The sequence below is a fragment of the Pseudorca crassidens genome, chromosome 1 (assembly GCF_039906515.1).
Source record: "Pseudorca crassidens isolate mPseCra1 chromosome 1, mPseCra1.hap1, whole genome shotgun sequence".
Classification (NCBI taxonomy): Eukaryota; Metazoa; Chordata; class Mammalia; order Artiodactyla; family Delphinidae; genus Pseudorca; species Pseudorca crassidens.
In genome coordinates, this window is record NC_090296.1 from 196,006,769 (window position 1) to 196,020,694 (window position 13,926).

Genomic DNA, 13,926 nt, shown 5'->3' on the forward strand with positions numbered 1-13,926 from the left:
TTAACTATGTAAACAAGACACTTTGTAATCAGAACTGAGCAAGATTAAAGACTAGTCATTTGATCTAAATGAAAAGTCATGCTTTATAGAATAATATATAAAACACCTTCTTCATCTGCTTTTCTGAAATTGGTATCTTCGAGCTACTCATAGTTGGGGCAGCAGCATTTTGAATATTTTTTCCACCTCCACCGAAGACTGCAGGATTTAGCTGTCCCTCGGCCTCTCCTGTCCAAGTGCACTTCCTTTTTCTGCCCATGGTTTGGGTGCTGACTTTGAGAACGAGGTGTCAGTTATAGCCCATCCAGAGAGAGGTCTTTCACGTTCAACCACAGGTTAAATTGACAATTGGATTCACTGTGCGTGTATCTCACAGCACTCACCAAGATCCGGGCACAGCCTGGAAGTAAATGTTCCGGCTTATTATAACACTCCCATTAAAAAAAATCGCTAGAAAGTGGAGACTCCAGGACAAATAATAAATTGCGGGGGTGGGGACACTGTGACAATGGACCTAAGTTGAGACTGTCTCAGTCAAACTGACACACATGGTCGCTTTACCAGACACGTGTCTTTTCAAAAATCTCCTAACCCCAAATTCCTGATTACTGTTTTCCCCTCACAAAGGCTGTGCCCTCAATGTGATTCACTTGTTTGTGACTACTTAGTAATTTCCACAGCATTACGCACGTGGAAAAGAATGTGAAACATTCTTATTAGTCAGTTTTATTCATTGTAGCACTTCCTTCTTTCTAGAACATTTTCTGTTTATCTTAAAACTTGTATTAAATTTTGCATGCCTTCATTTTTAAACATTTTTAAAGACATGTAATAAATTTATGGTATTGTTCTTCCTTAAATTAGTTCTTTTGTTATCTTAATAAAATATCATACAATAATTTTTAAAATTTGGGAATGAAAGGAATACAGTTGTTCACATATATTTGATAAAAATGGATTATCTGAATATGATTATGATAATACTTTATATTCTATTACAGGATTAAATTAAAAGGATTTACCATACATCTTATGACTCTTTACTGGAGCCTTGGGAGATAGGTAAGTGACAAGCATTTTTTGAAGAGAGATATTTCTGAAACATTAAATGATTTGATCTCATAGGTTCCTGACAAAGTAGACAATGGAGTATATCTTACTTCAGTGATTTACCTCTTTTTCTCCTCAGTAAAAATGGTAGAAATACCGTGTTTACATGAATGTAATGTAACATTCTCTGGTATCCAATAAATCATATTTTCCAGGGAGTTTTAGGTTTATTTTGTATAATAATTATACAGAGAACATTGTCAATAAGGGAAACAAGTTAGGCATATTTCAAAAGTTAAAGCCCTAAAAAAATCGTTAAATGCAAAGTGGTGTCCTGGATTGTATCTTAGAACTGAAAAAAGACATCAGTGAAAAGCAGGTGAAATCCAAGTAGAGTTTATAGCTTAGTTAATAGTAAATGTACCAATGTCAGCTTCTCAGTATTGACAAATGTACCATGGTAGTGTAAGATGTTAACTTTAGGTGGAATTTGGTGAAAGGAATACAGGAACTCGGTAATATCTTTGCAACTCTTCTGTAAATCTAAAATTATTCCAAAATAAAAATTTTTCTTTAAAGCCAAAAAAAATCGAGATTTATTTGAAAATTATAGTTTAGAAGTAGCTTTTCTGTGTAATACTTTGAAAACTCAAAATAATTAATTACCTTTAGAAAAACCCAGATGCCGTGCATTAGAGATGCAGGGAAATATGTGACGATAGGTTTCACTTTTCAGTTCATGGGAGGCGTGGGATTTCATTTTCTTGACATTGGCCTGGTGTCCATGAACATCTCCTTGAGCTCGGTTACAGACTTGCTCTTTGATTCCTTTAAGGTACTTGTGTGTTCTTTGGTGGTTTAGTACTGCTCTTTCTGTTAACATAAGCGGGCCCTTCCCACGGTTCCCAGTGCACCACTTTTTTCTTTTTCTTTTCTTTTCTTTGATGTACTGTTAGGGGCAAAAAGGCCAGTGATGTGACTCCGTGGTTTGGAGTTGAGACCCTTTTAGGGTGGTTTTGTTCAGTCACATCTACTTGAGCTTCTAGGTCAGGCGCTGGACTCAGCTGACCTCTCGTTAAAGAGCCATTTCTGTAGTTGAGCTGAAATAATTGATTGCTGTCAGATAATTGAAATTGTCAGTTTCCAAAATGAACTCTGGCAGTATAACTCTTTTAAATTTCTATAAATATTAAAAGACTATAAGAAGGGAGCTCCGTAGTTTGCTGAACTATTACATAACTTGTCATTAATAAAAGTAAAATAGCCCTGCCGGCCTTTAAATGGTCTCCTGCTGCTGCTGCCAACTTTAGTGATTTTAGTTAAACTTAAATTTCATGAAGGGAAATAGAAGTAGATTCTACTTAAAGGATACAGGCGTTTAACACAGCAGACCCAGGCCTGGATGACTTCTGCAGGATAGTTGTTAGGCTTGGAGAGTTCTGTTTTGCTTGATGATATTTGTTCAGAATTGGTGTTGTAAATTCTATTGGCATGAGATTGATATCTTTACTTCTTAGTGATGTAGCATAATTGTGCCAACCTTGGTAGGAAAGTTCAGAAAAAGGGAGGAGCATTTTTTCAGGACAAGTTGAAATTCCATTGATCAAATTATAGTCCACACATAAAATCAAGCAAAAAAGCTTTTTATTCTTCTGTGCTCGAAGAGCCTTGCAAGTGTTGTTTCTGGAGACATGCTTTACCACTCCGCTGGCTGGCTGTTACTTTATGGTCACCTAAAGTATAAATGGGGGTAGCTAATAGGCACTGAGCGCTTTCTATGTACCAGGCACTTTGTTTACAGTGACCTCATTTAATCTTCACAAACACCTATGAGCTAGTTTGGAACTCCCATCACACATGAGGCTGGAGGGTAACAGATGTCTCCAGGGCAGCCCTGAAGGTGTGGGGCAGAAAGAGCCGATTGCCACGGTGTGCAGTACCTACAGTTTAGTACCTGGTATTGCCAGCTTCCAGGGAATCCTGAGTCTGTGGACACACGGTAAACTTCAGATTACAACAACTCTTCTGGGTAAAAGGATGTCTGATCATACCGGGTGACCTAGAGCGGACTCCCCCCGGGGTAATGGGCCTGGAGTGGAGTCTCTGCTGCCCGTCGCAGCCGTGCCCTGGCTCATCCTCTGGTTCCCAAGCACGTCAGTTGCTCTCTGTCACCTGATGAATTGCCGAACAGCCACGCATTGTGTGCTTCATTGATCAGATGCCAGGAACTCTTGGCAGCTCTGGGGAGCGTGATCTCAGCGTGCCTCCTGGTCGGCGCTGGGCAACTGCAAGCTGTTAGTGGGGGTGAGAACTTGGATCCAGAAGCCAGGACCCATGCCAGAGGCCAGGGACGGGGTAACTGAGCAGCGGGCATGTGAAATGGAGCTCTCCAGACTCCGTCAGCTGGCCAGGAGGCAGAAGGAGAGTTGCACGTGACTCTGAAAGGTGGTCTTTGAAGAAGATTATGACGTCTGGCTGTGGGTTTTGTACTTTGTAGATATAAATTACTCCCAGTTGCTTTTTGAGGAAGAACGAGAATGTTGCCAACTTACACATCATAGTGCTTGTCACAATGGGCAGAAACCACTCTCTCTGAAGCTTCTCCCCGTCAGTTCTAGCCATGTCTTTCTGTGGCCTAAATCTCCAGTCCTTCTTATACTTGAAAGCATAAAATGCACGCAGGGTTACAAACTCTCCTTCTCGGTGTCCTCTTCTTCGTGGTCTCTGACGGTTGGTGTCCTTCAGGGCTCAGTCCTTGGTTGCCTTCGCTGCTTATTCGCCATGTGATCTCATGCGTCCCTCACTTTAAATACCGTGTGTCCCCCCAGTTTATTTCTTTGCCTTGATCTCTCCGATGAGCTCCAGGCTCCTATCCGTCTGCCTATCCAACGTCTCTATTCAGAAGCCCAGTAAGCATTTCAGACTTACGTATGTGCAGCGGGACGCCTGGTCTCTCTTCCCCAGACATGCCCTCCAGCTTACTCAGTGGTCCACTCAGTTGCTCAGGCCAAAACCTAGAAGTCGTCTTTGACTTTTCTCTTTGCTTCTTAACCCACATCCAGTCTATCGGGGGCTTGGATGTCTTCCTTTCAAAATATATGCCTTTGCTGCCATCGCCCCCACTGCTACTCTAGTCTAATTATATAATGTAACTTATAATCACCATTGTAAGTTACCTAGATGACAGTAATAGTCTCCTCGCTGGCCTTCCTTATCTCTAGTCCGTGCTCCATATAGCAGCGAAAGTAGGTTTTGTTTTGTTTGTTTCGTTTGTTTGAGTTTTAATGTTAAACAGTGCCTGTCCTTCCCCTGTTCACAACCCTGCAGTGTCTGCCCACTGCACTCAGGGTAAACTTCTCACCCCGTTCAACCAGGCCCTGCACGTTCTCCCTGCTGCCTTTTCGCCTGCCGTTCTCTGTGTGCTCATGTGGCTCTATAGCCACAGTTGCTTTCTTGCTGTCCCGTAAATTCTCCAAGTCCATTCGGAATTGGCTAAATCCCTCCTACCCCCTACCCTATACCCTCATCCTGACCATTTCAGCTTTTAACCTGGTGCCAGTGGAGGTAGATTTAGAGAGAAAAGTACATTTCTGAGGCTCTGTAGCACATGTAGTGGGAGAGGTCAGAGGTCACCCTAGAAGCTTTGCAGTCTCGTTGTTCCAAGTTTCTGTAATTTGAATTGCTCTCAAGCGTAAGAGGGCCTGGAGATGTAGAGCTGCAGAAAGACGTTGCTAGAATTGATGGGGAGAAGTTGCAGAGAGAGAGGTTTCTGAGGAGAGAGAACATTCTATAAGCAGTAGAAGGAATAAGTTGGTAACAGTGACATCTGCATATAAATAGACGGGCTGCTGCAGAGGACAGTGGGCTCTTTGTCACTGACGGTGTCAACTTGAGGCCGATCTACCTCCTGGGGTGTTGCAGAGGAAGATGGGCTAGAGTGGGGGAGGGGAGAGTGGTTTTTCTCGCCAGAGCTGGTCTCCCCAACTCTGAGATTATATCCGTTTTCAGAATCTTCTTTTTTCAGACGACTCCTCCTGTCTTTGTATAGGGAAGCTTTCATCCATAAATTATAAAGGTGAACTTCTAGGTGAAGTTCCCAGCATTTGAGGTGAAAGAAGAGCTCCTATCGAGGTACTCAGGTGGACGAAGTCCTCATCTAAGGCGTTTCCTTGGAGGCATTTTTCTTTCTTTCATTTTTCAATTTAAAATTTATTTAGATTGATATTAGGTCTGAAATAAATAATACACACATACACAAATTCTGTAATAGATTTTAGTTATTAAACAAAAGTGTACTGAGTCTCAGAAGTAAAGAGCATGATATTTGGAAATGGCCTTTGGTCAGAGTTTGCTAGAAATGGAAAGTTCATCCTACTCTGATGCCAGAAGCGCTTTGAGAAGGACTGACTGTGCTTCCCTGTGTCATCGACGGTGATCCAGCCATTCCCTTCTCTTCTCTTAGAAAGACAAAAATAGGATTTAAATAATAGAGAACTTTAAGTTATAAGCGCTTTTAGTTAGACCCCAGAAAGTCTATTAATGCAAATTCCAGTTTCTTATAACCACTGAACTGTGGAACTTGGAATTAGTGATACAGGAAGGAATGATTTTCAGGCACTCTGTGATACTAAAGTACTTTATACTTGATTGCTCTGGTAACTAGCGCCTAAGTAATAGGATGACACATTTAAAGATCGCCCGCAGCCTGACACAGGTGCCTGTAGCGCCAGGGTCCGGTCCAGCCCGCCCCCGTGCGTATGCTGGCGCACTATGTGAAATCAGCGTTCTAATGAAGACACCGTTCTGCCTCTAAGGAAGGCCTGAACTCTGTAACATGTTTCCACCTAGAATCTCTCTGGTTTCTCTGTCTTCTCCAGGCTTCTGACTTTGCTCCCCTCTTTCCCATTAGAGCGACCTCTGTCTTTTAGATTTGACTCCTTCTTCTTCTCTTTTTTTTTTTTAACGGATATTATTATTTTTTAAAAATCTTTATTGGAGTATAATTGCTCTACAATGGTGTGTTAGTTTCTGCTGTATCAAAAAGTGAATCAACTATACGTACACATATATCCCCATATCTCCTCCCTCTTGTATCTCCCTCCCACCCTCCCTATCCCACCCTCTAGGTGGTCACAAAGCACCGAGCTGATGTCCCTGTGCTATGTGTCTGCTTCCCACTAGCTATCTGTTTTACATTTGGTAGTGTATATATGTCCATGCCACTCTCTCACTTCGTCCCAGCTTTCCCTTCCCCCTCCCCGTGTCCTCAAGTCCATTCTCTATGTCTTTATTCCTGTTCTGCCCCTAGGTTCTTCAGACCCATTTTTTTTTTTTTTTGATTCCATATATATGTGTTAACATACAGTATTTGTTTTTCTCTTTCTGACTTACTTCACTCTGTATGACAGACTCTAGGTCCATCCACCTCACTACAAATAACTCAATTTCATTTCTTTTTATGGCTGAGTAATATTCCATTGTATATATGTGCCACATCTTCTTTATCCATTCATCTGTCGATGGACACTTAGGTTGCTTCCATGTCCTAGCTGTTGTAAATAGAGCTGCAATGAATATTGTGGTACATGACTCTTTTTGAATTATGGTTTTCTCAGGGTATATGCCCAGTAGTGGGATTGCTGGGTCGTATGGTAGTTCTATTTTTATTTTTTTAAGGAACCTCCATACTGTTCACCATAGTGACTTTATCAATTTACATTCCCACCAACAGTGCAAGAGGGTTCCCTTCTCTCCACACCCTCTTCAGCATTTATTGTTTGTAGATCCTTTGTATTTCTGCAGTGTCAGTTGTTACTTCTCCTTTTTCATTTCTAATTCTATTGATTTGAGTCTTCTCCCTTTTTTTCTTGATGAATCTGGCTAATGGTTTATCAATTTTGTTTATCTTCTCAAAGAACCACCTTTTAGTTTTATTGATCTTTGCTGTTGTTTCCTTCATTTCTTTTTCCTTCATTTCTTTTTTTTATTAACTAAAGTCCATGCTTTATTCAGATTTTCTTATTTATTTTTACATCTTTATTGGAGTATAATTGCTTTACAATGGTGTGTTAATTTCTGCTTTATAACAAAGTGAATCAGTTATACATATACATATGTTTCCATATCTCTTCCCTCTTGCATCTCCCTCTCTCCCACCCTCCCTATCCCACCCCTCTAGGTGGTCACAAAGCACCGAGTTGATCTCCCTGTGCTATGCGGCTGTTTCCCACTAGCTATCAATTTTATGTTTGGTAGTGTATATATGTCCGTGCCCCTCTCTCGCTTTGTCACAGCTCACCCTTCCCCCTCCTCATATCCTCAGGTCCATTCTCTAGTAGATCTGTGTCTTTATTCCTGTCTTACCCCTAGGTTCTTCATGACAATTTTTTCTTCTTAGATTCCATATATATGTGTTAGCATACGGTATTTGTCTTTCTCTTTCTGACTTACTTCACTCTGTATGACAGACTCTAGGTCCATCCACCTCACTACAAATAACTCAATTTCATTTCTTTTTATGGCTGAGTAATATTCCATTGTATATATGTGCCACATCTTCTTTATCCATTCATCCAATGATGGACACTTAGGTTGTTTCCATCTCCTGGCTATTTTAAATAGAGCTGTAATGAACATTTTGGTACATGACTATTTCTGAATTATGGTTTTCTCAGGATATATATATACCCACTAGTGGGATTGCTGGGTCATATGGTAGTTCTATTTGTAGTTTTTTAAGGAACCTCCATACTGTTCTCCATAGTGGCTGTACCAATTCACATTCCCACCAGCAGTGCAAGAGTGTTCCCTTTTCTCCACACCCTCTCCAGCATTTATTGTTTCTAGATTTTTTGATGATGGCCATTCTGACTGGTGTGAGATGATATCTCATTGTAGTTTTGATTTGCATTTCTCTAATGATTAATGATGTTGAGCATTCTTTCATGTGTTTGTTGGCAGTCTGTATATCTTCTTTGGAGAAATGTCTATTTAGGTCTTCTGCCTATTTTTGGATTGGCTTGTTTGTTTTCTTGTTATTAAGCTGCATGAGCTGCTTATAAATTTTGGAGATTAATCCTTTGTCAGTTGCTTCATTTGCAAATATTTTCTCCCATTCTGAGGGTTGTCTTTTGGTCTTGTTTATGGTTTCCTTTGCTGTGCAAAAGCTTTGAACTTTCATTAGGTCCTATTTGTTTATTTTTGTTTTTATTTCCATTTCTCTAGGAGGTGGGTCAAAAAGGATCTTGCTGTGATTTATGTCATAGAGTGTTCTGCCTATGTTTTCCTCTAAGACTGTGATAGTTTCTGGCCTTACATTTAGGTCTTTAATCCATTTTGAGCTTATTTTTGTGTATGGTGTTAGGGAGTGTTCTAATCTCATACTTTTACATGTACCTGTCCAGTTTTCCCAGCACCACTTATTGAAGAGGCTGTCCTTTCTCCACTGTACATTCCTGCCTCCTTTATCAAAGATAAGGTGACCATATGTGCATGGGTTTATCTCTGGGCTTTCTATCCTGTTCCATTGATCTATATTTCTGTTTTTGTGCCAGTACCATACTGTCTTGACTACTGTATATTTGTAGTATAGTCTGAAGTCAGGGAGCCTGATTCCTCCAGGTCCGTTTTTCGTTCTCAAGATTGCTTTGGCTATTCGGGGTCTTTTGTGTTTCCATACAAATTGTGAAATTTTTTGTTCTAGTTCTGTGAAAAATGCCAGTGGTAGTTTGATAGAGATTGCATTGAATCTGTAGATTGCTTTGGGTAGTAGAGTCATTTTCACAATGTTGATTCTTCCAATCCAAGAACACGGTATATTTCTCCCTCTGTTTGTATCATCTTTAATTTCTTTCATCAGTGTCTTATAATTTTCTGCATACAGGTCTTTTGTCTCCTTAGGTAGGTTTTAGATATTTTATTCTTTTTGTTGCAATGGTAAATGGGAGTGTTTTCTGGATTTCACTTTCAGATTTTTCATCCTTAGTGTATAGGAATGCCAGAGATTTCTGTGCATTAATTTTGTATCCTGCTACTCTACCAAATTCATTGATTAGCTCTAGTAGTTTTCTGGTAGCATCTTTAGGATTCTCTATGTATAGTATCATGTCATCTGCAAACAGTGACAGCTTTACTTCTTCTTTTCCGATTTGGATTCCTTTTATTTCCTTTTCTTCTCTGATTGCTATGGTTAAAACTTCCAAAACTATGTTGAATAAGAGTGGTGAGAGTGGGCAACCTTGTCTTATTCCTGATCTTAGTGGAAATGCTTTCAGTTTTTCACCATTGAGGATGATGTTGGCTGTGGGTTTGTCATATATGGCATTTATTATGTTGAGGAAAGTTCCCTCTATGCCTACTTTCTGCAGGGTTTTTATCATAAATGGGTGTTGAATTTTGTCGAAAGCTTTCTCTGCATGTATTGAGATGACCATATGGTTTTTCTCCTTCAGTTTGTAATATGGTGTATCACATTGATTGATTGGCATATATTGAAGAATCCTTGCATTCCTGGAATATACCCAACTTGATCATGGTGTATGATCCTTTTAATGTGCTGTTGGATTCTGTTTGCCAGTATTTTCTTGAGGATTTTTGCATCTATGTTCATCAGTGATATTGGCCTGTAGCTTTCTTTCTTTGTGACATCTTTGTCTGGTTTTGGTATCAGGGTGATGGTGGCCTCGTAGAATGAGTTTGGGAGTGTTCCTGCCTCTGCTATATTTTGGAAGAGTTTGAGAAGGATAGGTGTTAGCTCTTCTCTAAATGTTTTATAGAATTTGCCTGTGAAGCCATCTGGTCCTGGGCTTTTGTTTGTTGGAAGATTTTTAATCACAGTTTCAATTTCAGTGCTTGTGATTGGTCTGTTCATATTTTCTGTTTCTTCCTGATTCAGTTTTGGCAGGTTGTGCATTTCTAAGAATTTGTCCATTTCTTCCAGGTTGTCCATTTTATTGGCATAGAGTTGCTCGTAGTAATCTCTCACGATCTTTTGTATTTCTGCAGTGTCAGTTGTTAATTCTCCTTTTTCATTTCTAATTCTGTTGATTTTAGTCTTCTCCCTTTTTTTCTTGATGAATCTGGCTAATGGTTTATCAATTTTGTTTATCTTCTCAAAGAACCAGCTTTTAGTTTTATTGATCTTTGCTATCGTTTCCTTCATTTGATTTTCATTTATTTCTGATCTGATTTTTATGATTTCTTTCCTTCTGCTAACTTTGGGGTTTTTTTGTTCTTCTTTCTCTAATTGCTTTAGGTGCAAGGTTAGGATGTTTCCTGTTTCTTAAGGTAGGATTGTATTGCTATAAACTTCCCTCTTAGAACTGCTTTTGCTTCATCCCATAGGTTTTGGGTTGTCGTGTCTCTGTTGTCATTTGTTTCTGGGTATTTTTTGATTTCCTCTTCGGTTTCTTCAGTGATCACTTCGTTATTAAGTAGTGTATTGTTTAGCCTCCATGTGTTTGTATTTTTTACAGATCTTTTCCTGTAATTGATATCTAGTCTCATCTCTCATAACGTTGTGGTTGGAAAAGATACTTGATACAATTTCAATTTTCATAAATTTACCAAGGCTTGATTTGTGACCCAAGATATGATCTATCCTGGAGAATGTTCCATGAGCACTTGAGAAAAATGTGTATTCTGTTGTTTTTGGATGGAGTGTCCTATAAATATCAATTAAGTCCATCTTGTTTAATGTGTCATTTAAAGCTTGTGTTTCCTTATTTATTTTCATTTTGGATGATCTGTCCGTTGGTGAAAGTGGGTGTTAAAGTCCCCTACTATGAATGTGTTACTGTCGATTTGCCCTTTTATGGCTGTTAGTATTTGCCTTATGTATTGAGGTGCTCCTATGTGGGGTGCATAAATACTTACAATTGTTATATCTTCTTCTTGGATTGATCCCTTGATCATTATGTAGTATCCTTCTTTGTCTCTTGTAATAGTCTTTATTTTAAAGTCTATTTTGTCTGATATGAGAATTGCTACTCCAGCTTTCTTTTGATTTCCATTTGCATGGAATATCTTTTTCCATCCCCTCACTTTCAGTCTGTATGTGTCCTTAGGTCTGAAGTGGTTCTCTTGTAGACAGTATATATATGGGTCTTGTTTTTGTATCCATTCAGCCAGTCTGTGCCTTTTGGTTGGAGTATTTAATCCATTTACATTTAAGGTGGTTATCGATATGTGTGTTCCTATTACCATTTTCTTAATTGTTTGGGGTGTGTTATTGTGGGTCTTTTCCTTCTCTGTGTTTCCTGCCTAGAGAAGTTCCTTTAGGATTTGTTGTAAAGCTGGTTTGGTGGTGCTGACTTCTGTTAGCTTTTGCTTGTCTGTAAAGGTTTTAATTTCTCCATCAAATCTGAATGAGATCCTTGCTGGGTAGAGTAGTCTTGGTTGTAGGTTTTCCTCTTTCATCACTTTAAATATGTCCTGCCACTCCCTTCTGGCTTGCAGAGTTTCTGCTGAGAAATCAGCTGTTAACCTTATGGCGATTCCCTTGTATATTATTTGTTTCTTTTCCCTTGCTGCTTTTAATATTTTTTCTTTGTATTATTTTTTGAAAGTTTGATTAATATGTGTCTCAGCGTGTTTCTCCTTGGATTTATCTTATATGGGACTCTCTGCGCTTCCTGGACTTGATTGACTATTTCCTTTCCCATATTAGGGACGTTTTCAACTATAATTTCTTCAAATATTTGACTCCTTCTCCTTGATTACCATTTTGACCTCACACAAAACTGCTGTGCTGACCTAAAACATACCATTCGGATTATGTCCTGTGTTGTTATTCCTGTTTTGAATTGAGCCAGGGATCCTCCTAGGAGGAGAGATGGCCAGTGGTACCTTCTCGATGGTGAAGGTGACATGATCATGGCACACATGTCATGCTTCTCAGTCTCTGGCACTGAGGCAGTTAGACTAATTTTTACACCTGACCTTGGCAGAAGACTAATATATCCACACTCCTTTAAAGCCAGTAATGAAATAATCAATAAAGGGAAAAGCAGTTCTCAAATGTAGTACACTTCTCTCTGTCAAATTAAAGAGGTATTTGAGCTATATACAGATGATGTTGGAAAGTTCAGGTCTTGAAATGATCTCAGGTCCACTCAGAGCCCCTTTATTTACTCGTTTTTCCTCTTAATAACGAGAGTAAACACATACATAGCTTACTGTGTTCTAATTGCTTTATATGTTTGAGCTAATTTAGTCCTCACAGCAGTCCTGTGAGGTATAGATTGGGTGGACCAAAAAGTGCCTTCAGTTTTTTAAGTAAAAATAAAAGACATTTTTCATTTTCACCAAGAGCTTTATTGAACAATGTATTCACCCTTTTGTTCCACTACCTTCTGCCGTTTTTCAGGCAACTTCATAATTCCATCTTCCCAAAACTTTCTATCTTTTTGAGCAAAGAACTGTTCAATGTGCCTTTTACAATCTTCCAGAGAATTGAAAGTTTTTCCATTAAGAGAATTTGTAAAGACCGAAATAAATGGAAATCTGAAGGTTCAATGTCTGGTGATATGGTGGATGAATCAGAACTTCCCAGTCAAGCTGTAACAGTTTTTGCCTGGTCATCAAAAAAACATGTGGTCTTGTGTTATCCTGATGGAAGATTATGTGTTTTCTGTTGACTAATTCTGGACTCTTTTCGTCGAGTGCCACTTTCAGTTGGTCTAATTAGAAGCGGTACTTGTTGGAATTAATCGTTTGGTTTTCTCGAAGGAGCTCATAATGGAGGACTCCCTTCCAATTCCACCATATAGACAACATCCCCTTCTTTGGATGAAGACCGGCCTTTGGTGTGGTTGGTAGTGGTTCATTTCACTTGCCCCACGATCTCTTCTGTTCCACATTGTTGTACAGTATCCAGTTGTCATTGCCCATCACAGTTTGTTTTAAAAATGGAACGTTTTCATTATGTTTCAAAACGTAGAGAATTGCATGCAGAAATATGGTCAAGAAGGTTTTTTTTGCTTATGTGAGACCCAAACATCCAAGCGATTCACATAACCAAGCTGGTGAAAATTATTTTCAAAGCTTGATTTGGATATTTAGAGTATGTCAGCTATCTCCCAGGGGTATAACGTTGATTGTTCTCAGTTAATGTCTCGATTTGATCGCTATCAACTTCAACTCGTCTACCCGACCATGGAGCATCGTCTAATGAGAAATCTCCAGCACGAAACTTCGCAAACCACTTTTGACACGTTTGATCAGTCACAGGGCCTTTTCCGTACACTACACAAATCTTTTTGTGCGTTTCAGTTGCGTTTTTACCTTTCTTGAAATAATAAAGCATAATATACCGAAAATGTTGCTTTTTTCCTTCCATCTTTGATATCAAAATGGCTACACAAAAATTCACCAGTTTTGATGAGTCTTTTTTTAAATGCACTCTGGTATGACAGCTGTCACATACAGTCTAACAAAATTGTTTCCAATGAAGTTAAAGACAGCTGAGTACTACCAGAGCCATCTTACAGAAAAAAATGAACCTTTTGGCCCACCCAATGTGTATATACGTATGTATGTGTATGCTTAGCAAAACTCTGTGAGGACACATGCCAAATATTAACAGTTGTTATCTTCTAAGTGATAGATTTATAGATGGCATATATTTTCATCTTTATATTTTTGGCCTTTTCCAGTTTTCAGTAGTGAGCCTGCATAATTTTCTAGATATAGTTTGTGATTATTAATGTTATTACAACTGTCAGATAACTATATACTCCAACTTAGTTCATGACAGCCTAGCCTTGGAGGAAACATTTGCTTCCTACCACCAACTTACCTCTCTTCAACCTCCCCTAAAACATCTGCTCTTTCTTTTATTCTCCATAAAATAAGCTATTTAATGGTTTAGAGGAGCTT

The 13,926-nt window shown here is 39.1% G+C and overlaps 1 protein-coding gene across 44 annotated transcripts in view; it reads left to right on the top strand.

The window, feature by feature from the left end:
- ZNF438 (zinc finger protein 438) overlaps window positions 1-13,926 on the top strand; it is a 297,450-nt gene that overhangs the window by 45,289 nt on the left and 238,235 nt on the right. For 43 of the 44 annotated variants that reach the window (XR_010934694.1, XR_010934693.1, XR_010934695.1 and 40 more), the window contains one exon: window positions 1,002-1,062. The gene's annotated coding sequence lies outside the window, so the exon portion shown is untranslated. Of the gene's footprint in view, window positions 1-1,001; window positions 1,063-12,415; window positions 13,368-13,926 lie in introns of those variants that run through there. The other variant, XR_010934698.1, reaches the window with a different exon arrangement.